This window comes from Rhinopithecus roxellana, chromosome 3 (assembly GCF_007565055.1).
Source record: "Rhinopithecus roxellana isolate Shanxi Qingling chromosome 3, ASM756505v1, whole genome shotgun sequence".
In the NCBI taxonomy this organism is placed as follows: domain Eukaryota; kingdom Metazoa; phylum Chordata; class Mammalia; order Primates; family Cercopithecidae; genus Rhinopithecus; species Rhinopithecus roxellana.
The window spans coordinates 150662711-150687779 of record NC_044551.1 but is presented as its reverse complement, the minus strand read 5'-3'; the positions used below and the strand labels follow the sequence as shown (position 1 = coordinate 150687779).

The following is a 25069-nucleotide window of genomic DNA, read 5'->3' as shown; positions in this document are numbered from 1 at the left end:
CTGCTGGCTCTGGGCAGGAGCACTTCCCATGGAGCATCCTCTCAGGGCAAAACCCGGTCACAGGTCCTAGAGGTAGACTGTGGTTTGTTACTAGAAACACAGCTTGCTTTCTGGAAACTTTGTGTACTTTCACTGTTTGTTGAGGCGTGTGTGTCCGTGTGTGTGCATGTAGGTGGTTGTGACCTACAGAAAAGCAAGCACACACAATTGCTGGGATGCTGCTACTCTGCATCAGGTACCAGGCAGCTGCCCTTAAAATGAAGCAAGGGGGGCCAGGCACGGTGGCTCAAGCCTGTAATCCCAGCACTTTGGGAGGCCGAGACGGGCGGATCATGAGGTCAGGAGATCGAGACTATCCTGGCTAACACGGTGAAACCCCGTCTCTACTAAAAAATACAAAAAAAAATTAGCCAGGTGTGATGGGCGCCTGTAGTCCCAGCTACTCAGGAGGTTGAGGCAGGAGAATGGCGTGAACCCGGGAGGTGGAGCTTGCAGTGAGCCGAGATCGCCACTGCACTCCAGCCTGGGCGACAGAGCGAGACTCCGTCTCAAAAACAAAAACAAAAACAAAATGAAGCAAGGGGGCTTTGGGGTCAGTTCTTTCTTCATAAGGAAGGAAGGACTTTTCTGTGGGTTCTCCCCTCCTGCTCCATCCCTCGGACTTCATGCAATAGCCAAGAATTGTTATTAAAATAAAGACTTAATAACAAAATTGGCAGTTCATATTTCCTGATGAAATCCTAAGGAAATTTGGCCAAATTGGTTTGAGAGGTGATGGGCAAATTATGAGAAGAGCTGCCCCAGAGGTTCACAGGGCTTGTTAGGACTATTTCCCATGGGTTATTTTTCCTGCATTGTGCCAGCCATTGTTCCTGATGAATGGGATTGGGGTTCCCTCACCAGAAGGAAAAATTAGGCTTGAATTTCCCCAGGCAGGGGTCTAGAGTCAGAGAAACCAAGGCGGCGACAGCAAAGGCAAGCGTGGAGTGGCCACTGTGTGCCAGGTCCTAGGCTGCCAGGTATACCCTTTGTCTAAGGGATTGGGAGTGCCAGCCTATGTCCTGGTCCCTGACCTAACACTGACTTGCCGAGTGAACTCAAGTCAGTCCTCTGCCTTCTTTGGGCCCAGATTCACCCGGAAACTGCAGGTGCCTCTAAGTTCTTTTTTTTTTTTTTTTTTTTTTTTTTTTTTTTTTTTGAGATGATGGAGCCTCGCTCTTATTGCTCAGACTGGAGGGCAGTGGCACCATCTCAGTTCACTGCAACCTCTGCCTCCCAGGTTCAAGTGATTCTCCTGCCTCAGCCTCCCCAGTAGCTGGGATTACAGGTGCCTGCTACCACGCTTGGCTAATTTTTGTATTTTTAGTAGAGACAGGGTTTCGCCCATGTTGGCCATGCTGGTCTCGAACTCCTGACCTCAGGTGATTCACTTGTCTTGGACTCCCAAAATGCTGGGATTACAGGCGTGAGCCACTGTGTCTGGCCAGGTGCCTCTAAGTTCTAAGGATGCCATGAAGAGCTTACGGCTTTGAGACTGGAGGTGAGAGACAAGAGGCATCACAAATGCAGCAGGAGGTGGAGCACACCAAGGCCCAGTGTTCACATGGAAGTCACCTGCAGCTTAGGTGGAGGGATTAAAGATGATGTGGCGTTTTTCAGGTGGGGCAGTAAGCCACACTCTGGGTGATGGTGGACTTTGACCCCATAGGGTCCCTGGGACCTAGGTGAACTAGGTCCTGGGGGAGAGTGTGGCCATCCATTGAACCTTGCCTAGAATGGCACCTTTTCGTGTCCTAGTTCCTGCAGTCCTCCAATCCCTGCCACCTGGGACAATTCCTCCAAGAATTCCCTCCCCAGGACACTGGCTCTCCCTGTCTGCCCCCTCTCCTAGAATAGACTACCTCCCAGTGTGTGACCCACTGCCTTGCATGGGGCTTCAAGACTTTCCTGGCTCAGTGCCCCAAGGAAAGCTCACCCTCTTATTCCATATTCACCCCTCTCCAGCCCAGGACAACACGGGTAGTAGGGGAAGGAGCAACAGCATGTGGTGGGCAGGATAAATTTGACGAGGACCTATACCAGATCCTGTAGTCACTGCTTACCACACCTCTAACCAGGCCTCCCTCCTGCCCAAATGGATTCTCACTTCTTGGGATCATGGTACCTTCATCTGTGCCCTTGCTGAATACTAACATGGGCCAAGCATACTGTGGCACTTAATAAATGCTTTCTGCCCAGGGGATGGGGCTGTTGCATAATGGTCCACTGTGTTTCCGCAGGCTCCCAGCGTGGGGGTTGGGAGTGGGGACGGACGGGTTTCCAGTTCATTTGTTAGCTGGGCATTCTGCAGTCTGAGGCGTCTTTGTCTTTTTAAGGCCCATCCCTGGTCTCTCCCTAATCCAGGAAGCATCCCTGCCTCCCTAGGTCCACAGAGGTCCTTTCTCCTTTCAGGAATCTCATTGCCTTTAGAATTGAAGCCACCATCGTATCCTGAGCTGTTGGCCTCTGTTTCCTGTGAGTGAGTCTCCTGTCCCTCTGCTGCTGTGTCTTTGTTTTCTGTTGGTCAAGAGCTGAGCTTGAAACTCACAGCCTGGGTGTGAACTCAGCTTCTCCACTTACTCAGTGTGAGCAGGACCTTCAGCAAGCCACCTCTTTCTTGGAGCCTTCTTTTTCTCATCTGTTGAGTGGGGGTAAGAGTAATACTTGTCTCAAAGAGCTGGGAAGATGGAATGAGTTCCTGCTTGTAGAGTACTTAGCCCAATGTCTAGGGCAGAGTAGATACTTGCTGAGTGGTGACTGTTGTCACTTATTATTATTGTTCCCAGGCAGCAGGGCTGAGCTCAGAACCAGGTCTGTTATGGTGCTTAGCATCTGTTGCCTGAGCAAGCAGCTGCCTTTGCAATCCTGCAATCTTGCAAGGGTCATGGGTGGAAAGTGGGGACCAGGGTGGGGAGGGCACCAGGAATCTTGCTTTCTGAGGCCAGGCTGAGGCCGCCAGGACGTTCAGCCTGAGTGGTGCTCCTCTTGCCAAGAGATGGCCATCTCCAGATGTCTGCAGGCCGGAGGAGCCGGCTGGCCATGTGGGGGCCTGGGGGCAGAGACAGGACTAATGGGAGGAAATTACACAGAGAGATTTCATCTCGGCTTGAGGAAGCACATCTAGCAGTCAGAGCTGGCCAGCCATGGCCCGCCCGGGCTGCAGCAGAGGCAGTGAGCTCCCTGTCACCAGAGGTGTGTGAGCAGAGGCTGGGGGCTCTCTAGGGAGGGAAGTCGCAGAGGGGCTGTCTGCCCTCCTGGCCCCTCTGAGGCTGTGAGCAGTCCCTTCTACTTCCTGTGTGGCTCTGCCCATCGCTTGGCCCAGTTGAGCCTACTGCAGGCATCTGACCAGCTGCAGGCTCTGAGGTGAGTGTGAGGGCAAAGGTTTGGACACCTCTGGCTCCAAATTGGGGCAGGAGGTTGGAGCAGGGGTGGTCACTGTAAGAGTCTGATCTCAGGGGGGCCTCATACCAACAACATCACCTTCTTTTTGGAGAGGCAGCCTAGTGTAGTGGCTGGTAGCCTTAGGCCTTCTGGGGCCAGGGAGGACAGAGACCGGAGGGAGGGATTATTCTTAAGCCAGACACCCCTCACGGGCTTCAACTTTTCCTAAAACCAGGAACTGGAAGGAGAAAGATGGGAAGAAACAGGAGAGAAGAGAGCCTGGGTTTCCATTTTGCTCCCACCACTTGGCAGCTCTGTGGCTTTGGGAGGTCACCCTCTTTTGGTTTGTAAGTTACTTACCCTATTTGTCACTTACCCTCTTCGGTATCATCTGTAAGATAGGATGACGGCCCGGGCACGGTGGCTCACGCCTGTAATCCCAGCACTTTGGGAGGCCAAGGCGAGTGGATCACGAGGTCGGGAGTTCGAGACCAGCCTGGCCAACATGGTGAAACTCCGTCTCTACTAAAAATACAAAAATTAGCTGGGCGTGGAGGCGTACGCCTGTAATCCCAGCTACTCGGGAGGCTGAGGCAGGAGAATTGCTTGAACCCAGGAGGCAGAGGTTGCAGTGAGCCGAGATCACGCCATTGAACTCCAGCCCGGGCGACAGGATGAGACTCCGTCTCACTGGATTCTTGTGAGGATTAAACTGGTTACTGTTTTTAACATACTTGGAAGAGTTTGTGGTCCTGTGTTTGTTAAATGTATGCAAATTAACTGCCCAGCTCACCTATGCCTGGCATTCTGCAAGGGGCTTCACATCAGTTGCCTTGTTTGGTCTTTACCACAGCCTCATGAGCTTGGAATGACTATTATTAGGAAAAGTGGACCCAAGAAAGTCAAGTTCCTTGCCCAAGGTCACACAGCTGGTAAAAGGCAGAGCGAAGGTTGAAACTCAGGATGGTCTGTCTCCAGGACCCGGGCTCTCCACCACTCAGCTCTGCCTATTCCAGGGCTGCAACCTCTCTACGGAAGTGAAGCGTCTACTGCATCACTTTTGACAAACAGCGCATCAGCCGGCAAAGGGATGAGGGGTGGGCCAAGAAGGGCCCCTTCCCCCTCAGGCCGGAGAGATTCCTCTGACTAATTTACCGGGTGACTCTGATGGCAAACTGCAGCCCTGTTCCCTCCAGCTGAGTAAGCTTGGTTGTGGGGTCCTAGAGAGAGGGGGTTTCTGGTGTGGGCAGCTCCCAAAGCCAGATCAGGGCTTGACTGTGTTTGCCTGGGTAGGGGCACTGCCAAGGGAGCAGGGCCACCCCAGATGGCCTCCAGGACCAAGGCACAGGAGCTGGGAGACCCGGGTCCCCCTGCAGCTTCCCTGGGTGTGGGCGGTGGCTGCAGTCTAGGGTGTTTTGCTCACTCTCATTTTCTGTTTTGTCCCAACAGGACTCCGCTGTCTTACTCATGACTGGGTCCCCTGGGCAGAGCCAGGGCCTGGCAGAGAGCAGATGTCCAGTAAATACCTCTTGGCCCTAAGAATGACTGGAAACACTCACGCAGTGGGAACACCTTCCTGTGTGTTATCTCATCTCATCCTCACAGCAGCCCAGAGAGGTAGGTCTTTTAACCCCGTTTTACAGACGTGGAAACTGCGGCTCAGAGAGCGGAAGTGACTCGCCCAGGTCATACAACTCAAACTTTTGGGCTCCAAAGTTTTGGGGCTCCAAACTGACTCTAGTTCTGCAGCCTACAGAGAGCTCGCCCTGTTCCTTTTGTGAGGATAGTGGGGAGCGGCAGGAACCCCAAGTTATTGGAGGCCTCCCCTGGTCTCATTGAACACAGAGGAGCTCCTAGGAGATCACTGGGGGTGGTGTTATCAGCCAGCAGGGGGACAGAGCCTGGGCTTGCAGAGCTTCCGGTGGAGATGGGGCATCTCAGGGTTGCTGATGGTCATCCATTCACGGAGCGAGTTATTTCCCAGCCTCTGCTGGGTGCCAGGCCTAGACAGGGCCATGCTCTCAGGAGCTCTCGGGAGGTAGGCTAGATGGGTCCAAGTCACTGTCCCAAGGTGGGGGCATCAGAGTGCTGCCTCACTTGCAGGGAATAGCATGCTGTTTATGGCAGACAGCATCGAGGAACTGCTTGGGACCCCTGCCCCCATGCCTGCAGACTTCAGAGCCGTCTGGGATTGGGCGTGGCAGGGCGGCTCCTCCGAGTGCATCCGTTGTGAGTGGTGAAAGTATATCTCCTCGCTTTGGGGTCACTGGTGGGCCCCTGTGGTTTTCCTTGTCAGTTTTGCTGTTTTTAGTCTTTGTTCACTGCTCTGTTATTACCGACATCTTAAAGGGTTTCCCCGTCGTGGTCAAGTTGGTCTTTTGTTTTTAGAATTTTAGAATTTCTCTCCTTTTCTCCTCTTTCTCCTCCTGGTCCATGGTTTTGGAAAAAGCTGAAGCAGGAGGTAGGTGTGGGCGGGGGGGTTAAAAGCAACCCCACCCTGCATCCCTTGCCTCCCTGTCCCTATCTCCAACAGGCCTGAGGGGCCCCCAGGGTGGACCTAGCTTGGAGGGCAGCATCTTGGGGAGAGGGCACCCTTATAAACTGGAGATTCTTGTTCATGTTCTATGTAGAGCTTTGGTGCCTCTCACCCTGCATGTACAAGACCCTTTGTGCGGTGATCCATCCATTCTCCTTCCCTCCAGGATTCTCACCTGCCCAGGGATGCGTGCCCACTGTGGGCAGCTGCCAGCACCCCTGCACCCGTTGACTGTAAGCAAGTCACCTCCCTTCTTGGGGCTTGTAGTGGCCTGGGAAAATTGGCACATGGCAGAGACAGATGAGGGATGAGGGGAAGGGCTTTCATGGGGCCTCTCTGCTCATCCCTGATTCATTGTGGGACTGGTTCTGTGGCCAAAAACTCCCCTTCTGAAATTCACAGCCCCTTGGTTGGGGCGGGGGTTTCCTCAGTTGCAGCAGGCTGGGCCTAGTGACGTAACTTGCCCATTGTGGTGGATTTCGGGACCCAGGCCAGAACTCAGGGTGGGCCGGGAGGGTCCCTCCAATCTACCCCTGGGGCTGGTGCCTGGCGCCTGGTTCTGAGAAGGTGGGAACTGAGGAGCTGAGGAAGCCCCAGGCCCTCAGAGATGAGCCTGCCTTTCTACCTCTACCTAGGAGTCGAGCAGTGCTCCTAGTGCCTCTTGCTCAGCCCTGCTCCTAGGACCTCAGATTGAGGAGGGACAGAAGTCCCAAGGCTCTTTGCCTTGGCTTCTCCTGCTACAAGATAGTGTGGTATTCTGGCCTGTGCCTGAACTACTCACGCTTGTGTGGCGGCACGCTGGTAAACATTTCGTTTTATGTTTGAGGATGAGATTCATATCTGCAGGGGGGAAGCACTTAAAAACAACCCTTTAGCTGCTGGGATTTATACCTGAGACAAGCTCACAGTTTGTCTGCATTTTCAAGCGTGAGAAATGCTGTCTGGGCCTTTCCTTTGCGCCCACAGAAAGTCTCGAAGTACTCAGGGCACCAGCTCAAAGGCTGGTGGGGAGCTGAACTATGAGGCTCGTGCAGAGGGGAGTAGACCTCTCTTGCCATGGCAGGTGCCAGAGCATCCAGAGAACCAAAGGTGTCAGTTGGTGTGAAGTTAAAGAATGACACCAGGCCAGGCTCTGTGGTTCACGCCTGTAATCCCAGCACTTTGGGAGGCCGAGGCGGGTGGATCACAAGGTCAGGAGATGGAGACCATCCTGGCTAACATGGTGAAACCCCGTCTCCACTAAAAAATACAAAAAAATTAGCCGGGTGTGGTGGTGGGCGCCTGTAGTCCCAGCTACTCGGGATGCTGAGGCAAGAGAATGGCATGAACCTGGGAGGCAGAGCTTGCAGTGAACCAAGATCATGCCACTGCACTCCAGCCTGGCCAATAGAGCAAGACTCCATCTCAAACAAAAAAAAAAAAGAATGACACCAGCCTGGCACAGTGGCTTATGCTTGCAATACCAGCACTTTGGGAGGCTGAGGTGGGCGGATCACTTTGAGCCCAGGAGTTTGAGACCAGCCTGGGCAACATGGCAAAACCCCATCTCTACAAAAAATACAAAAGTTAGCCAGGCATGGTGGTACATGTCTGTAGTCCCAGCTACTCGGGAGGCTGAGGTGTGAGGATGGCTTGAGCCTGGGAGGTGGAGGCTACAGTTAGCTGAGATTGCACCACTGCACTCCAGCCTGGATGACAGAGCCAGACCCTGTTTCAAATAAATAAATAAATAAATAAATAAATAAATAAATAAATAAATAAATAAATAAAAGAATCATACCGTCTGGACGGGGCGTGGGGTCATGATGTGCCCAGAATAGCAGACACTCTGAGCTGAGCCTGCCCTCAGAGGGGAGGGAGGACAGTGAGGGCTCCGGCGGGAGGGGCAGAGGCCTTGGGAGCAGAGGCTGTGGTTTGGTCCTCTCTGTCCCACCTTTCCTAGAACCAGCCTTGAGCCCAAAGAAAGAGACTCTAACAACTCCCTGAGAACTCAGGGAGACTCAAGAGAACACTAGGACCTCCAGACAAGCACCCAGGGGAAACTGAAGCCCAGAGGCAGGGACCCTCCTCGGCCCCATAGCCCAAACTCAGGAAATCTTGAAACATACAGCAAAGTAAAACAAGCCAGAAAACCCAGAACACCCATGTCATGACCATGAGTTGCTTTTGTAATTAAAAAATATATATATTTAATGTTTTTAGTTTATTTTTTTTTTTTGAGACAGAGTTTCACTTTTGTTGCCCAAGCTAGAGTGCAATGGCATGATCTCTGCTTACTGCAACCTTCACCTCCCAGGTTCAAGCGATTCTCCTGCCTCAGCCTCCCGGGTAGCTGGAATTACAGGCATGCGCCACCACACTCGGCTAATGTTGTATTTTTAGTAGACACGGGGTTTCTCCACGTTGGTCAGACTGGTCTCCAACTCCCGATCTCAGGTGATCCGCCCGCCTCGGCCTCCCAAAGTGCTGGGAGCCGCCGCGCCAGGCCTAATATTATTTTTAAAATGCAGGTGGAAATAAAAGCTTTGGGGTAGGGGGTCGGGGGGGAGCTGGGGAGTCTGCTCCATTCACACCACCAGTGCACTCACTGCCCTGGTCCCGGATTACCCGGTGGCCGGTTCCGCAGCCTCCTCCCTTCTCAGCCCAGGGGAGGCCTGGAGTCCCCCCGAGAGCGGCGGGGGCTGCTCACAGACTCCCCCTGGTGGCTGGATTTGGAAGGGGCCGTGCCTCTGAACTGCAGGAGTGGGAAGTAACCAGGGTGATGTTTGGACCCCGGGACCCTCAAAAGGAAACCGCTCCCTCGTGCCTCCCGTCACAGACGCTGCCGCTGAATAGTGGAGGATGGGCATGCAGTCTCGTCCCAGTCACCAGGGAGCTGCGACAGCGTTCTCGCCTGGACTCCGAAGTTGGCCTGGTTGCCAGCATATTGGTTCCCATGACTCCTAGAAGGGTGTCTCTTGGAATGAAGTTGCTAGCACGGGGCCTCATGGGAGGGCCAGGCTGCATCTGAGCCCTGGCAGCTGCTCAGCAGTTCTGAGACTCCTGCTGGAGTCCTACCTCAGTGTGACACACAGCTGGTGAGGACCCCAGTGAGGGATGGCACAAGGTGTCCCTGAGAGTGATGCAGCGGTCAGGAGTCCCGACCCTATCCTGGCTCAGCTACTCAGGCTGGTGGGACAATAGCAATAACAATGGTGACAGGAACAACGTTAACTCACATTTATGGAATACCTCCTGTGCCGACACTGGTGAAGCTCACAACAGCTCACAGGCCAGGACTCTTTTTTTTTTTTTTTTGAGACAGAGTCTCGCTCTGTCGCCCAGGCTGGAGTGCGATGGTGGATCTTGGCTCACTGCAACCTCAGCCTCCCGAGTAGCTGGGACCACAGGCATGCACCACCACGCCCGGCTAATTTTTTTGTAGTTTTAATAGACATGGGGTTTCACCATGTTGGCCAGGCTGGTCTTGAACTACTGATCTCGGGTGATCCGCCTGCCTCGGCCTCCCAAAGTGCTGGGATTATAGGCGTGAGCCACCGCGCCCGGCCAATCCTGTGTTTCTTAATTAACAGCATCATCTTCCAGGTGAGAGAATTAGGCGCTTGGAGGAAGGAAGTGCCCAAGGTCAGGCCCCTGGAAACTGAGAGGAGCAGGATTTGAAGCCATGCTGGTCCCTTGAGGGTGGCAGAAAATCCAGACATGTGTCAGGAGCTGAACGTGGCCTTTGACAAGGACTTCGGGGCATCCTGCCTTCACAGAGAATGTCCGGTTTCTGTTGGGATTACTCCTTGCAAGCAACAGAAATCAGCTCTGGTGGTCTTGCAGAATAGTTTGCTGCATGTGTATGGGTAGCTCAGAGAATGGATCAGAAGGAGGAAGCCAGGCCAAGAAAAATATGAGCATGGAGCCCTGGGGCCTGCAAGGCAGCAACTGCTCCCAGGTCCAGTTCCAGCTCTGCCCCTGGGATGAATCCATTTCTGCCTCTTTCTCTGCTTAGATGTAATTTCTGAGTCCAAGAACCCAGAGAGAAAGTCAAGAGGCCTGGCTGAGGTGCCATGGCCCCTGCCCATCCTGGATGGGAGGCACAGCACTTTCTTGGAGGGTTCCAGAGTGCTGGGGCATGGCCAGGGCTTTTTAAAGGAGTGAAACAGAGAGGGAGCCGGAGGGGATTCCCCGACGGAGTCTCAGCCGGCACTGGTTTTTCACACTGTAATTCTGCTTCTGGTCCTTGGTGTGAGTCACATGTGAAAGTACCTTGTTTTGCTAGGCCTGTGTCTGCAGCTGCCACCCCCTTCACAGGAGCTGCTACCTCTAGGCAGGAGGCCGCAGGCTGGCTCCCAGGCTGCAGGGAGCTGAGATCTAGATCACAGGCAGGACCCCCCTGTCACAGGGTGCTGCAGCTGTGGGAATAAAGTATTAGAGACTGTAATCTTGGAGCTAAGCACGGGGGAATTTTCCATTCTTTATATCGTATGCAAATCAAATGTAAATATATGTAAATGAGGGTGATACTCTCAAAGCTTAGTGACTGGGTAAGATTTGAAAGGAAGGTAGTTCTGGCTGGTTTGTGCCTCCTCTGCCCTAGAAATATTTAACCCCAGCTTGCTTTCCAGGAGAACCCTGACTGCCTCCTCCTGGAGAGCAGCCCAGGCCACTGCTAGAGTCTATACTCCCGGCACTTAGTACTCCGTGAGGGGTCTCCACTTCTCGTGAGAAGGAGGTAGGGTATCGAGCTAGATTAACAAATAAAAAGCACCCTGCTGCTTCTGTTTTCTCTGCCTGTGCCTATGCACAGGACCAGCCACAGGAGGCTGGGCTCACAGGGCATGTTTGGATTGACCCCACACCAGCCAAGGGTCACAAGCCACCAGCGAGGCCTGGGGAATGTGGGACAGACCCCTTCCCACTCTGCCTCAACCCTGGGCCTGGACAATGGATTCTGGGGAGATAAAGAAGGTAGTTGGGGCCAGATATGGTGGCTCACACCCACAATCCCAGCACTTTGGGAGGCTGAGACTGGAGGATCACTTAAGCCCAGGAGTTTGAGACCAGCCTGGGCAACTTAGGGAGACCCTGTCTCCACAAAAAATAAAAACAAAATTAGCTGGGGATGATGGCATGCGCCAGTAGTCCCAGCTACTTGGGAGGCTGAGCTGGGAGGATTGCTTAAGCCAAAGAGGTCAAGGCTGCTGCGTGTTGTGATTGTACCACTGCCCTCCAGACTGGGTGACAGAGCAGCCTGCACAGGTAGGGGGCTAAGGCCACCGTGACCAGGGCCCACGCAGCTCCTACTCTTAACCTGAGGGGCTCTCACAGAGGGCTGAGTCACTTGGGGAGGGAGCAAAGTGCAAAGGGTCCAAGTTCTAGTCCACAATGGGTAGGAAAACAAACGAGCTCAGTTGCACCAGATTCAAAGTCATGTTTGAAGGCCTGTAATTTCGAAGGCTGAACCTGTTCAGGAGCAGTGGGCAAGCCAGGCTGGACTCCAGGCTCTGATCCTGAAGGAGCAATGAACAGGGAGACCAGGTGCCGCTGAGGCTGCACAAATAATGGGTAAAATCCTGACACAGAGGAGAAATGGAGACTTACAGAGAAACCCTGCAGGAGAGAAAGAAGGCAGGCAGAGAGGTGGACAGGCAAGAAAGGCAGAACTCATTGAAACTTACCAGCTCACAGCCTGTGTACTTCAGGTCGAGCACAGCCTCTTAGAAGTAGGGCTTTGGGTGGACTGTGATTTAGGCCATCAAAAAAAGCCAGCATCTGGTTGGGTCTGGCTTGGGGAGGGTGGCTCTGGCTTACCCTCTGTCGCTACAGAATTGCCCCTCAATAGGACCAGCCTTTTACATTCCCAGAAAGTCCCTCTGCTTCTCAGGGCCCTAAATGTGCTGTTTGGGGATGCTAGAGGAGGCTGGAGCCTGTGGGGTCCCTCTCATCCCTTTCTTTTCCACTTCCTCCTCTGGCTTATGCTCCTTATCTGATCAGCCTGGCACAGTCTGGCACAGCTGCAGAGGGTCAGGGCATCACGTCTGGGGAGTCATGTTGAACGTGCTGCACGGCCTCCCGGAGGCAGACTTTCTCACCTTTCTCAACCACCTTCTTTTTTAACTTTTACTTTTTGAGACAGGATCTTGCTCTGTCACCCAGAAGATGGAGCTGGTGGTCAGGGCCACCAGGACACCACCACCTGTCCAGGAGGTTGAGAGGGGAGCATTGTCAGAGGTTAGCAGAGGACTGGTCCAAAAGAAAGGAATCGTTGACCAGGCGCAGTGGCTCATGCCTGTTATCCCAGCACTTTGGGAGGCTGAGGCAGGTGGATCACCCGAGGTCAGGAGTTTGAGACCAGCCTGGCCAATATGGTGAAACCCTGTCTCTACCAAAAATACAAAAATTAGCCGGTCATGGTGGTGGGTGCCTGCAATCTCAGCATGGTGGTGGGCACCTGTAATCCCAGCTACTTGGAAGGCTGAGGCAGGAGAATTGCTTGAACCCAAGAGGCAATGGAGGTTGCAGTGAGCTTAGATTGAACCACTGCACTGCAGCCTGGGTGACAGAGCAAGACTCTGTCTCAAAAAAAAAAAAAAATAATAATAATAATAATAATAATAAGAAGAAGAAGAAGAAGAAGAAGAAGAAGGGCATGGTAGCTCACACCTGAAATCCCAGCACTTTGGGAGGCCGAGGCTAGCGGATCACCTGAGGTCAGGAGTTTGAGACCAGCCTGGGCAAAATGGTCAAACCCCACCTCTACTAAAAATACAAAAATTAGTCAGGCGTCCTGGCAGGCGCCTGTAATCCCAGCTCTTCGGGAGGTTGAGGCTGGAGAATCACTTGAACTCGGGAGGCAGAGGTTGCCATGAGCCAAGATCTTGCCATTGCACTCCAGCCTGGGCAACTAGAGTAAAACTCACAAAAAAAAGAAGAAGAAGAAGAAGAAGGAGAAGGAGGAGGAGGGAGGATGGATTAGAGGGAGGAGAGAGGGAGGAGGAGGGGAGGAGGAGGAGAAGAGGAGGGAGGGGAGGAGGGGGGAGGAAGCTCTTGCTTCGTTTAGGCTTCTTTTGCTGAGGTCTTTTGTGAGGAGGCTTCTTCTTCTTTTTTTGCGTGGGTCGTTAGGAGGTGCGTGTCTTTGTCGGTTGGGGTTTGAGGGTTTCTTGCTTGCTTAGGGGGAGGGGAGGAGAGTTTGGTTTGAGGAGGGGGCGTGTCTGTTGGCTGTGCGGCTTCGAGTTCTTCGCGAGATCGCTATCATGCGAAGGAGAAGGAGAAGGAGAAGAAAGGAATCCTTGTGTTGGCAAGACTTGTCCTGTGAGGGTCCCAGTGTAAAAACCTGCAGAACCAGCCGGGCGCGGTGGCTCAAGCCTGTAATCCCAGCACTTTGGGAGGCCGAGACGGGCGGATCACGAGGTCAGGAGATCGAGACCATCCTGGCTAACACAGTGAAACCCCGTCTCTACTAAAAAGACAAAAAATTAGCCGGGCGAGGTGGCGGGCGCCTGTAGTCCCAGCTACTCAGGAGGCTGAGGCAGGAGAATGGCGTGAACCCGGGAAGCGGAGGTTGCAGTGAGCTGAGATTAGGCCACTGCGCTCCAGCCTGGGTGACAGAGCAAGACTCCGTCTCAAAACAAAACAAAACAAACAAACAAAAAAAACAAACCTGGAGAACCTTGAGCTGCAGTTGCAGGAAAAATTAGATGTCTGGCTCCTTCTATGTCTGTGGGCCTCATTTTGAGAAAATACACATTCTCCTATTCTCCCCACCACGCCCAGAGGAGCACTTTCACCACCTTCACCAGTGGCCCCTCCACTGTGGATGTGGGCTGCGGGACTGAGCGCCTTCCAGCCATTGAAATGACCTCTACAGGGTGAACCGAGGTGGCCGAGGGCTTCCAGCAAGAGGCTTCCCTATGCCTGTGCTCATCTGTGATCAGAAAACATACCCTCACCATGTCATCAACCAAAGGCTTTTTGAAAGAGTTTTGTGTTGTGGCTATTCTGGATGAAGTTCTTGATGATCTAATTTTAAAAACCGTTTTTTCCCTGGACCCTCCGTGAGTTGCCATAGAGATAAGTTAGAGGCAAACAGAGCTAATGAGCTTGGTTGGGTCTTTTGTGTTCCTGAATGTTTTCCATTCTGAGCCCTTAACATGTAATTAGAGAGGTTATTTAGTGAGGACTTTTTCTTTTATTGTAAATTAATTTCAAAACCAAGTTCTGAGGTTAAATAATGATTGTATTTGTTAATCAATCCAACCTGGGTTTCCTTCCAGAAGAAAACAGGATGCCATTATCAAAATGTTGGAAACAGGATGTTTGAGACTGTGGGGGTTCGTTAATTGCAGTGGTGTGAAAGGTCCTGACAGCACTAACGCTGATATGTTTTTATGAGACAGGCTTGTGCTTTGAGAAAGGCAACACTGGAGACGCTGGTGGGGATGTGCGCCTGGACCACGAGTCTCTAGCAATGGGCTGAGTCCCAGGAAATCCACGGCTTCCCCAGAGAGGACTGCAAGCCCCTTAGCTAGGCCTTAGTTTGCCTGCTGGAGAGCCCGTAACTGTCTGTCTAAAGATGGGGCTGGTGCGGTGGCGCATGCCTGTAATTCCAGCACTTTAGGAGGCAGACGGATTGAACTCAGGAGTTCAAAACCAGCCTGGGCAACATGGCAAAACCCTCTCTCTAAAATACAAAAAGTAGCCAGGTGTGGTGGCACACGCCTGTAATCCCAGCTACTTGGGAGGCTGAGGTGGGAGGATCGCTTGAGCCCAGGAGGTGAAGGTTGATCACACCACTGCACTCCAGCCTGGGTGACAGAGTGAGACCCTGTCTCAAAAAAAAAAAAAAAAAGAGAAAAGAAAAGAAAATATAGATAAGCATAGAAAGGAGGAAGGCAGGGGTGTGGGAGCAGATCATCCTTAGTCGACTACATAAAGGAGAGATTGGGTGGCCCACAGCCCCCTCCCCAAGACTGGGGTTGGAGAATGCCGAGAGCCCTGGCAGAGGCAGCTCCTGGAAGCTGCCCCAAATCCTGCAGCCAGGGCTGCTCAGTCAAGCTGTGGGCCCAGTCCCTGGCTGGGGGCAGAGGCAATCTTTTAGATGCCTTGTCACCTGGCATGGAGGGTGAGGACACTCTGGGACTGGGACTCCTCAGAGGAACACTGGAGAGAGGAGCGCAACCCCTCCCTTCCGTCTTCAGGACTCTGCTCTCGGCAGTGTCAGTGGGGCCTGGGGAGGGCTGAGGTGGAAGCCCCTAGGAGGGAACCGAGGCGTGGGAGTCAGGGGCTGCCCCACACGATCCCGGGCCCTGGGGAAAGGAAACACGCACCTCCTTGCAGTTTCAGTGAAACTCCTCTGGCACACTGGGTAGAGTCTGACTCAGTGGCTGGCATCCATGGCTTATCGGTCTCAAGGGAGCTTGGTTCTCAGATTCTGAGGCCACGAGCGGGAGGGTGAAGCTGGTTTGGCTCTTTCCTAGAATTTTTCTATGGCTCTGGGCTTGTCTCCCAGCCTGTCTAGAAGCTAGATGAGCACCATGCCTCCATAACTTTCTGCAGTGACAGAAATGTTCTCTGTGTTGTCTGGTATAGTAGCCACTAGCCACATGTGGCCATTGAGCGCTTACAGTGGGGCTGGTGTGACCGAGGAACTGCACTTTACATTTGATTTAGTTGCAATTAATTTAAATGTAAATAGCCATGTGTGGCTGGTGGCTGCTAAACTGGGCAGTGCAGTCCTAGAGTCCTGTGCCTCAGCTCACCTCTCCCAGCTCACTAGGATCCTTGGGCAGTGGGAGGGGATGGCAGCATTAGTTATAGAGGAAGACCACCAAGGATTCCAGTAAATCCCAGTCTTGTGATAGTCTATGAGAAAAAGTTAGATCACATCTGGCAAACAGTTCACTCTGTCTTCCTCTTGGATTTATTTATTTATTTATTTATTTTTTGAGACAGAGTCTCACTCTGCTGCCCAGACTGGGGTGCAGTGATGCAATCATAGCTCACTGCAGCCTCAATCTCCCGGGCTCAAGCAATCACCCCACCTCCGCCTCCTGAGTAGCAGGGACTATAGGCACATGCCACCACACTGGTTAATTTTAAAAATTTTTGTAGAGATGGGGTCTCGCTGTAGTGCACAGGCTGGTCTCGAACTCCTGGCATCAGATGAGCCTCCTGCCTCAGCCTCTCAAACTGCTGGGATATAGGTGTGTGTTATTGTGCCCGGCCTCCTCTTGGAGTTTTGAGATGCATATTTGCATGTTAAATAAAGGCACTGAGATTTTCTGCTCAGAAAACAATCACTTTAATTAATCTCAAATTTTCCAAATGTATTTGACCACACCACCTTTTTTACATGGTACATCTATTGGCGTTTTATGGAGTTCCCCTTGGGAAATGCTAGAAAAGGAAATTGGACATGTGGAGGAACTGATGCTCCCAAATGGGGTGACTCCTGGGTTCTGCAGCGTGTATGTGGGAAACTCAGAGCTCTTGGTTAAACTGAAGACATTTCCTTGGGTTTCCCCAGGCCTTTGCAGCCTGGGCAGGAGCCCAGCAGTAGCCCTGGCAGCCCCATCACTGTGTACTCTGCCCTGGACATGGCAGCTGTGGGGCCCAGGGCAGCTCCTCCCTACTCTGCAGGCTGCCCGTTGGCATTAGGGCCTCTCACTGGGGAGCACAAAGGCAGCTGCCCCATTTCATGTCTTTTCTTTTTCTTATTCTTTTTTTTTTTTTGAGATGGAGTCTTGCTCTTCACCCAGGCTGGAGTACAGTGGTGCCATCTTAGCTCACTGCAAGCTCCACCTGCTGGGTTCATGCCATTATCCTGCCTCAGCCTCCCGAGTTGAGCTGGGACTACAAGCGCCCACCACTACACCTGGCTAATTTTTTTTTTATTTTTAGTAGAGACGGGGGTTTCAACATGTTAGCCAGGATGGTCTCGATCTCCTGACCTCGTGATCTGCCCACCACAGCCTCCCAAAGTGCTGGGATTACAGGCGTGAGCCACCGAGCCCGGCCATTTCATGTCTTTTCAATCTGTTGCTCCTCTAACTGACCAGAGTTTGATCTGGAAGAAACTCTGTTGTCGTTCCAGTACCTGGGCTGATGGGAAGACAGACAAGGCAGGGCAGATATCCATCAGGCACTCCCTCTGACTGCCCAGGTATGCAGTGTGGAGGCCAGGGCCCAGAGCTGCCTCGAATGTGAATGACCTGCACCTGCAGGAAGGATCCAAGCGCTCCAGCTGGAATAGCTTCGTGCTTGCTTGGATGAGGCAGTGCTCAAGCCTGTTGACTTTGCATTAAGCCAAGAAGCAGGGCACCTGCCTTCCACCCACCCCTCATTGACCTCATGGAGTCCAGGATCACGCTGCTCTTGTCTCTTGGGTATTTCGGTGGGGTTGGTGCTACAGATTGCAGGAAAGTAACAATTACTCTCAGATGAGGGAGACAGGATACTCACAGCTGGGGGACATTCAGAGGTAGCTCACAGTGCTTCCCAGAATAGGGAAAGGCCCACAAGAGAGGGGCTGCCTTTGCCACTTTCTATCCCTCTCTGGGGAGTATCAGCTCAGCAGCCTGTTTCTTCCTGGGTTCAGTCCTCTCTGGGCAGCAGAGAGTGTTACCCTCACCCCCACTACCCCCAGAACTCTGTGGGTGCAGGTGGAGCCATGTATGCTCAGGGCTGACCCAGGAGGCTCATTCTCCTGTACCCAGCCCACTGCTTTGGGCCTGATTGAAGAGCCTGGACGGAAGAACTGGAATGCTTCTCTGCCAACTCACGCCCTTAACACCAGTGCACATCTGAAGTCATATCTGGAAAGCCTGGTCAGACCCTGTGGAAAGACATCACCAGCCAGCCAGGCAATTACAGGTTTGTTGGGCTTGGCTGGAGATGGGATTCTCAGCTTTGCATCATGAGGGGACAGCCTGCCCTGGCATGGAGTGCATGGCCTGGTCTGTTTTCCTGTGGACATGCTATAAACATATGCATGGCTACCATGTTGCACAACTCTGGGACACCGCTCTAAAGGAACACAACCTGGGCCATTCTGGACACACACACACACACACTTAAATGCGTGTGTGTCAATCTTGCCACTGTACACACCTTCCTCACCATACCTCATACTCCCAATACATCAGTATATAACTGCATTCAAAAGCCAGGCAGTGGTATTACCCATTATAGAGAGCCAAGGGCTTCCCCCAGGGCATTTGAAATGAGGTTCTCTTTACATCTAACCTTTCAGGACCCATATCCAGCTCTAGCAATTGAAATGCACCTGTGCTCAGATGACTCACAAGTACATGCAGGGTTGCCAAAGGCCAGAAAGCTGCTGTTCCCAACTACAGCAGATTGCTGGTAGATTTATGACTCAGGGTCATGAATCCATAAATCACCTTTATCCCCCTGGAAGAATGATTGTGCATTAGCTTGAAAGAGGCCTTTGCTGCAGGTGTCTTTGGCAAACCTTGGTCAAAGCTGTGAACCACCAGACAAGGAACTCCACTAGTCCCTGAGAAGTGGCAAGGGGTGCAATGGAGAGGGAAGACTTGCGTGCAAATGTATAGTAACCTAAGCCCTAGCAGTGAATTTACTGAACTGTGTGTCAATCCTATAAGTATAGTACTTTTGTTCCTTCTGTGTGGGGGATCGCTGGGGTTTGGGGGTAATCTGACACCAGTGATTACAGAATCAGTGTCAGAGGTCACCCAGGGAAACCAACACATCTTTTTTTTTGAGATGGAGTCTTGCACTGTTGCCTGGGCTGGAGTGCAGTGGCACGATCTCAGCTCACGGCAAACTTCTGCCTCCCAGGTTCAAGCAATTCTCCTGCCTCAGCCTCCGGAGTAGCTGGGATTACAGGTGTCCACCACCACGCCTGGCTAATTTAATGAATCCAGAAATGTCAAGACATTACCCCAGGATTCAATAGCACATGAAGGACAAAGCCAGGACCCCACCTTTATTCTTTCAAGGCTGGCCTGTGCCCTGGAGCTCTTCCACACACCTCCCTCTCCAAAACAGGGAGAAGCCCAAGACAGTGACTCAGAGCCCCCTTGGCAGTTTTGCTGATAATTTTTTTGTTTTGAAGTGAGATGTTCTGCCTCTATTAAAGTCTTTAGGAAATTACAGTGATTTTGACTTTTTCAGACATGTTTGAATTACTCACAGTCTGGAATTCCCAGGCAGGGGGTGATATTTAGAGAGGCCTTAGAATACAGAAGTTAGGGGCACAGGATTTGGGATTAGAGGGATCCGGGTTCAGATCCCCACTCTACCATTTAGTAACTAGGTGAGTTAATCACAATGAGCCTTGGTTCCTCATCTGGTTTTGATAACAAACACCAGGATTTAGTTCAAGGGTTGCTGGGAGACTAAATGAAGCAATGAGCAGAGAATGGTGCAAAGGAGACCTGAGTACATGGGCACTGGGGTTATTCCCTGGACACCTGCTGAAGCAGGAAGGCCAGGATTTGCCTTATCAAGCACACACCCAGCCTGCATGAAGGCTCGAGTGCAGCCTGCATGGGCTTATTCATCAGGAGCTGGGTTGCATGGTTTCAGATCTGGCTCTGTCACTAATCTGGGGCCAAAGAACATCCCCTCTCTGAGGCTCTGTTTCCCTCCAGGAAAAATGTGGACAATGACAACTCAGTTCTGTTGCCAGGACCCATGTGGTCAGTGCTTAGAACGGTGCCTGGTACACAGTTGGTGTTTATAGATGATCCTTTTACCACTGTCTCTGTTTTTTCTGCTTGTACCTGTGTTTCCAGCAGGGCAGCAAGAGCTCGTGTGTCTGCAGACCTAGTGGGAGAGTTTCCATACTTCTATTTCTGCCAAATATGGTGTGCATTTGTGCTTTTCTTGTTCAGTATGGCCCGGTCTTTGCCCATGCTGTTCCCTTTGCCAGGAACTCTCTTTACTTCTCTGTCCCCATCGATCGACATCCTTCCAATGTCCAGTTCACAAGGTTGTGTGAAGAACTTTCCCCATCTGCCCAGTCAGATCTGATCTGACCATGCATAAAGATTCTGTGGTGTCAGGGGAGAGGCAAGGTGGGGAAACTTGGAAAGTTCTAAGTGGTTACCCTATGTTGGAATAGTGGTAACCTTCAGTGAGGAAGGGGGAAGGATGTGGGTGGGACAGGGAGCATTTCCAGGGGACAAGACATGCTCTATTTCTTGATCTTTATGAAAACTTCAACAAATACTTATTGTCTGTGCTGTCCAGGGACTGTGCTAGAGTTAGACCCTCCATTCCTTTTCACAGCCCATTTCTGTGCTTGAGCACTGATTTTATTCTGCCCTACCCTATAGCATTAATTTTTCTCCCTAGAGTGCAGATAGTAAAGGGCCTTATAAACTTGCATAGCGTTCCGTGGCCAGTTTGTGCCCCGGCAGCCTCTCTGTTTTGGACTTTTCTTCCTGACCATAGATTGGGGTGGGACCAGCTGTGTGAAGTCTCTGAGCTACTGCAGTTGGATCTGAGCATGCTCAGAAGGACCACAGGTTACCACCACCAAGCTGGGGATTCAAAATCCTTGAGAGGTAGACCCCAAAGGAAGATGAAGGCTTTAAACTGTTATTGTAAGTGTGTCTTCTCCTCCGTGGGTTGCGTGAAGATCAAAGCCTGAAGGAAGTAGAAGGTTGCTCTCTGACAAAAACACCGTATTTTTAGAAGCATTCGGTGGTTTAGGATGTTTGCCCCAATGCTGCCTTTCAGTGGCAGGGGGTGGGGCTGGGGGTGGAGGCCAAGGGCTGCGACCCTGAGCGGAGGTTGGTGGGAGCAGGTTTCCTGGCACAGGGCCCAAGGGTGGAGGCTGAAGGTGGGAGGACAACCAATCATCACTTATCTTTCCTGAAGACCAGAGAACCAGGCCAAAGCATTTCAGGTTGTGGGGAAGGGGGCTTACGGAGTCTCTGTGCCATCTCCTTCTTTCAGAGATGGAAAAACTGAGGCCCAGAGAGGAGCAGAGGCTTGGCTTAGCTCCACCCCCACCATCCACGCACCCTCCCCATCTGGGGATTTGGGGCTTGCACATATGAAACTGTTAGAGAACAATGAGTGCATTCTGTAATCAAGGCTAATTGGTGTGGTTCAGAAGAGGAGAAATGCCAGGCGTTTGGGGGCAGGACATCAGTGGATCTCTGAACCAACCACCCAGGAATAGTCCACGAAGAATTAGAGCAGCTCCTGGGGCCTGGGAAGGGCAAACCTTGGGTAGGTAGCATAGGTAGTACTTGGAGGTGGGACCTAGCTTGGCCTGAACGTGGGGACTGATGGAAGGGAAAAATGGGGCAGAAATTTGGGTCCTTCCCAGACTGGATAAGCACTTTGGCCCCCACCTCACTAATTCCTACTGAGCCACATTTTCTTTCTTTCTTTCTTTTTTTTTTTTTTGAGACAGAGTCTTGCTCTGTCACCCAGGCTGGAGTGCAATGGCACGATCTCAGCTCACTGCAAACTCTGCCTGCCAGGTTCAAGCCATTCTGCCTCAGCCTCCCGAATAGCTTGGATTACAGGCATGTGCCACCAAACCTGGCTAATTTTTTTGTATTTTTAGTAGAGACGGGGTTTCACCACGTTGGTCAGGCTGGTGTCAGTCTCCTGACCTCAAGTGATCTGCCCGCCTTGGCCTCCCAAAGTGCTGGGGTTACAGGCATGATCCACCACACCTGGTCATGAGCCACGTTTTTAAAGGTACCTCGGAGAAGTGAACTGGCTACTCTGCATGCAGAAGGGAGCAGGGAAAGGCATGTTGGGGGGTTGCCTGGCTCCCCCCACCTCTCCCTAGTGCCTCTACCTTATAATCATGGCAGCCCTGCCTTAATGTTTCTACCAGTATCCTAAACAGCTAGGCTGGGATGGCGAGCTGTAATTTCTATCAGTTTTCATATGGGTTATAGGCTCCTTCAAATGGGAACCACATTGGATAAAGGGCAAACCATAAGGGCAGGATGTTGAGAAATATGGTCCTAAGAAGCCACCTGCTTCTCATTTGGGATGTGCCCGGTTTATTGCTTGGTCCCAGTGCCCAGCTGGTTTTGGAGCTGGCAGAGCAGTCATACATTACTGTCCTCATCAGTCATCTGCATTGAGGCCGGGGCGATCAGCTCAGAGCCTGGTGTGTGTCCCCATGCAAAGCTTTGCAGAGACAGTTGGGAGCACTCTGCTCTTTGTCCTCGCCTGTCCCTGCAGGTGGCCATCTGGAGAAAAGTCCAGACAAAGCCCCAGAGCCTGTGGCAGGCTGGGCACCCCCGGCTGGTGCAGGCAAGCAAGAACTCTGGGCTCCCGCAGTCTTGGCTTCTTGCAAACCAAGAATGAGGGCACCAAAGTAGGCGAAGGGGCCAGCTGCCATGACGATGAAGGAACCATGGCTGCATGCAACAATGTGGATGGACTTTGAGCACGACATGTGGAGCAAAAGCTGAAAGGATGTGTGTGATACAGCCTATTTGTATGAAGTTCACAACTGGACAAGCTATTCCATGGTGTTTGGGGAGAGGCAAGCTTGGGGAAAACTTTGAACGTTACAAGTGATTACCCTAAGTTGTAACAGTGGTAACCTTCAGTGAGGAGCGAGGGGAAGGATGTAGGTGGGACATTTCCAGGGGATAGGCCATGCTCTATTTCTTGATCCTGGAGGTGGCCACATGAGTGTTCACTTTGTCATAATTCATTAAGTTATACATTTATGCTTTATGTACTTTTCCTGAGTGTTTTACTTTTCACAATAAAAAGGGTTAAGAAAACAAAAACAGAGGCATTGCATGATTGAGCCTGGCACCTTCCCCAGTTTGCCTCCTTCTCTCTTTTTTGCCCACTGGTACCCCTGGAATGCTCTCCCTTGCCTCCTCCATGCCTGTGGTCAGCCCCCTTCCAGCTGTCTCTCCCAGCCTGGCTCAGGCCTAGGCCTGCCCTAAGACTGATGGAGTCACAGGCTAGTGGGGCTTCCTGACCCCCAGAGAGCTTGGAAGCTCAGCAGGCCTTGGGGGCCCTCTTTTTAGTAGCACTTGGCCCACCCTGTGCCTAGCCCAGCACTGGGACCTGTGATGGGTTTTGTTAGGGGCTCTGGGGACGGTTTCCCTTGCTCAGAGATTTTCTGCTTTTTCCCTCATCAAGTCATTGTCAGAGCTCCTTGTTTTTGTTTTTGTTTTTTTTTTTTTTGGTTTTTGTTTTTGTTTTTGTTTTTGAGACACGGTCTCACTCACTCTGTCTCCCAGACTGGAGTGCAGTGGAGCAATCTCGGCTCACTGCAACCTCCGCCTCCCGGGTTCAAGTCATTCTCCTGCCTCAGCCTCCTGAGTAGCTGGGACTACAGGCGCCTGCCACCACGCCCAGCTAATTTTTATATTTTTAGTAGAGACGGGGTTTCACCATGTTGGCCAGGCTGGTCTTAAACTCCTGACCTCAGGTGATCTGCCCGCCTCAGCCTCCCGAAGTGCTGGGATTACAAGTGTGAGCCACCGTGCCCGGCCGCTCTTATTGTTTTTGAGAAGAACTATGGATACGTGAAGGCAAGTACTGCCTTTCGGTGGGTGCAAGGAATCCCTGGGTGTTGATGTTGAAGAAACCATTTGAGAAAGTGAGGCTTGTGGGGTTGGGGTTCCTCGGTGGAGGGGGTTGGGCTGTGGGCTGGTTTCCTCCCCACTCCCTATTTTTCTGGGGTAGATGAATCTCCCCAGCGCCCAGGCCTCCTGGCTCTTCCCCGGACCTTTCAGGTGAGAAACTTTCCATTGTTGCCTTATCTCAGCAATCCGCCTCTCTTCCTTGCAGCGACCGCAGGTGCACACAGATCTGAGGCCCTGATCTGTTCCACTCTCTTTATGCCAAACAGAGGAGGGACGCGAACCCCAGCATGAAACGGCGCCCACAACCACAAGGCCCGGTGTGCGCCCTCTGAAACCGTAGGTAAAGACAATTACCGGCAATTTCCACAGCGTGGTTTGTTTTTTGTTCAAAGGCCATGGAGGCATTCTCAGCAGCAGGCCCAAAATGTAGTATTCCCACCGCACGCCGCCCTCATGAATTTGTGATAAAAGCTGTGGTCGCTTTGTCCCGGCTCTTCCTTTTAACAGTCAAACCTTCAGGTTTGATGTTGAAACTGCTTTTTTCTTCAAGTGTACTTTGATGGTGAAGATAACGCTCCGTGATAAGGAACCTGCCTTCAAAACCACTCACTGTACCTCGTGCTCACCATTAAGATGCACGTCACAAGGGAAAATCAGGCACCTGAATTTTTGAGTAGTGGGATGGGAATGTGCTGAATCTGTGAAATTCTCCTCTGTGCTGCCTGTATTGGAGATTTTGCCATCCCCCAACCCCCAAGAAAAGGAGAAGAAGAAGAAGGAGAAGGGGAAGGGGAAGGAAGAAGGAAGAAAAAGAAGGAGAAGGAAAAAGCACCAGGCACTGACCAGAAGGAGGTCCTGGGATGGGAGGAAAATGGTGTGAAACGTCCTAGAAACAGCTGTTTTTCCTTTGGCAAAAGCTGTCAAGAATCTGCACGTTCATGCCCATCTGTTTTCCCTAATTAAAAAGACTCTGCAAAGTTGATGCTAAGTGGCCCAGAGCCTCTAAGAGCTTGTGAATATCCGAGTGCTCTTGGGGAGGCTGCCCAGGTTCCAGATTCCTCAGCTGTTGCATCTCCTGTAGTCGTGTTTAAGCTCTTCCCTTTGCTCATCAATATTTGCAATCTCCCAAGGGCTGACTACCCTTGGAGCCGTTACATCACAATAGGAATAGACCCTGTGTTGCTTTGTGTAAGCAATGATTGTTTTTTCATTCTAAAGCACTTTCATGTCTATTATCTCCCTTCCTATGGAGAAAGTTTTTATTTATTATTATTATTATTTGAGATGGAGTCTTGCTCTGTTGCCCAGGCTGGAGTGCAGTGGAGCAATCTTGGCTCACTGCAACCTCTGCCTCCCAGGTTCATGTGATTCTCCTGCCTCAGCCTTCCAAGTGGCTGCGATTACAGGCACACGCCATCACACTTGGCTACATTTTTTTGTATTTTTAGTAGAGACAGGGTTTCACCATATTGTCCAGGCTGGTCTTGAACTCCTGACCTCAAGTGATCCGCCTGCCTTGGACTCTAAAAGTGGTGGGATTACAGGTGTG

General features: G+C 51.8%; 1 long non-coding RNA gene across 3 annotated transcripts; it reads left to right on the top strand.

The window, feature by feature from the left end:
- Positions 1–1386: 1386 nt before the first annotated feature.
- On the top strand, positions 1387–24395 carry LOC115896502. Of its 3 annotated transcripts, XR_004056383.1 has the most exons (5): positions 1387–4620; positions 4870–5037; positions 5524–5881; positions 6051–6189; positions 23726–24395. It is a non-coding gene; the product is annotated as an uncharacterized LOC115896502 (long non-coding RNA). The 3 variants fall into 3 exon arrangements; XR_004056382.1 differs by having other exon boundaries at positions 5524–6189; XR_004056384.1 differs by lacking the exon at positions 23726–24395 and adding an exon at positions 14341–14638 and having other exon boundaries at positions 5524–6189.
- The last annotated feature ends 674 nt before the right edge of the window (positions 24396–25069 follow it).